This window comes from Arachis ipaensis, chromosome B05 (genome assembly GCF_000816755.2).
Source record: "Arachis ipaensis cultivar K30076 chromosome B05, Araip1.1, whole genome shotgun sequence".
NCBI classification, from domain to species: domain Eukaryota; kingdom Viridiplantae; phylum Streptophyta; class Magnoliopsida; order Fabales; family Fabaceae; genus Arachis; species Arachis ipaensis.
The window spans coordinates 106,891,864-106,893,568 of record NC_029789.2 but is presented as its reverse complement, the minus strand read 5'-3'; the positions used below and the strand labels follow the sequence as shown (position 1 = coordinate 106,893,568).

Sequence of the window (1,705 nt, the reverse complement as noted above, 5' to 3'; positions counted from 1 at the left end):
ATCGATGGTCACGGTTTCAATTTTCAATTCTGACACTTTAGGCCATATTTTTTCACCGTAACCATAGGTTAATCTATGGTCACGTGTAAAAACCGTGACCATAGACTCTATGGTCACCCTCCTTAAAACCGTAACCATAGCCTTATCTATGGTCACGGTTTTTGCCGTGACCATAGCTCTATGGTCACCCCACCTTAAAACCGTGACCATGGTCACCCCACCTTAAAACCGTGACCATAGCCTTATCTATGGTCACAGTTTTTGCCGTGACTATAGCTCTATGGTCACCCCACCTTAAAACCATGACCATAGCCCTATCTATGGTCACGGTATTCATTGTGACCATAGCCTCTATGGTCACCCCTCCTTAAAACCGTGACCATAGCCCTATCTATGGTCACGGTTTTTCGCCGTAACCATAGCCTATATGGTCACCCCACCTTAAAACCGTGACCAAAGCTTATCTATGGTCACCCCACAAAACCGTGACCATAGCCTTATCTATGGTCATGGTTTTTACCGTGACCAAAGCCTATTTTATTTTATGAAATTTAATTTTTTTTAAAGCATAATCACATCCCAAAATGATGATGATCACAAAATAAATATAAAAATAAAAACTGATAATCAACAGTTAAGATAAGTTGTGATTAAAGTAACCAGCTAACATATCAATATAGTTGAGTGAATACACTTGTCTCAATCTTAGTTTTATACAGTGATATATACACTAACACTAAATAGACACTATTAACAAAATTGTTCCATAGGCGTGAGAGCAATACAATTTGGACTCTGCCAGGATAGATTGTTTCTGGTCAATTTTTTCCAATGCAGGAATACAAAATGCAGCTGTTTTGCCTGTCCCATTTTTAGCCCTTACAAGAATGTCACTACTAGTAAGAGCAATTGGAATGCTTTCTTCTTGGATAGGAGAAGGCCTTTCAAAACCCTTCTCATATATTCCCATGAGCAACTCTCGCTTCAAAAAATAATCCTCAAATTCATTTCTTTTAGTTGCTGTCACATCTTGGGAAATAAAATTAAAGCAAATTCAATACCAACACTAGAACATATAACATAGAAATTACCTGCAAATCTTATAACCACAGAACCTTTTTGTCTGTCCCATTTTTAGCCCTTACAAGAATGTCACTACTAGTAAGAGCAATTGGAATGCTTTCTTCTTGGATAGGAGAAGGCCTTTCAAAACCCTTCTCATATATTCCCATGAGCAACTCTCGCTTCAAAAAATAATCCTCAAATTCATTTCTTTTAGTTGCTGTCACATCTTGGGAAATAAAATTAAAGCAAATTCAATACCAACACTAGAACATATAACATAGAAATTACCTGCAAATCTTATAACCACAGAACCTTAAGTGGCTTACCCATAAATGGTATCATTAATTATGCCTTTCAAGTGGATATTGGAAATTTATAAATATGAAAAAACTAAATCAGTTTATCTCAATTTCTCAACAATTTGAGTAAATTAGTTAAAGCAGTTTGTATAGTGAAAATAGTGAACTGAATGCCTAATAGAGAATAGGAATTAGGATATTAAAAATAACATCGGTAAATAAAAAAAGAAGATGTGACCATAGACCCTTTTAGGCCACTGATGAGTGGATAATTTATACGCTTTTTGGCATTATTTTTAGTATGTTTTTAGTATATTCTAGTTAGTTTTTATTATATTTTT

General features: G+C 35.2%; 1 long non-coding RNA gene across 1 annotated transcript; it reads right to left on the bottom strand.

Moving 5' to 3' along the window:
• LOC110262952 lies at positions 644 to 1,429 on the bottom strand. Its single transcript, XR_002347964.1, has 2 exons — positions 1,378 to 1,429; positions 644 to 1,115 (listed from the first exon to the last, which is right to left on the bottom strand). It is a non-coding gene; the product is annotated as an uncharacterized LOC110262952 (long non-coding RNA).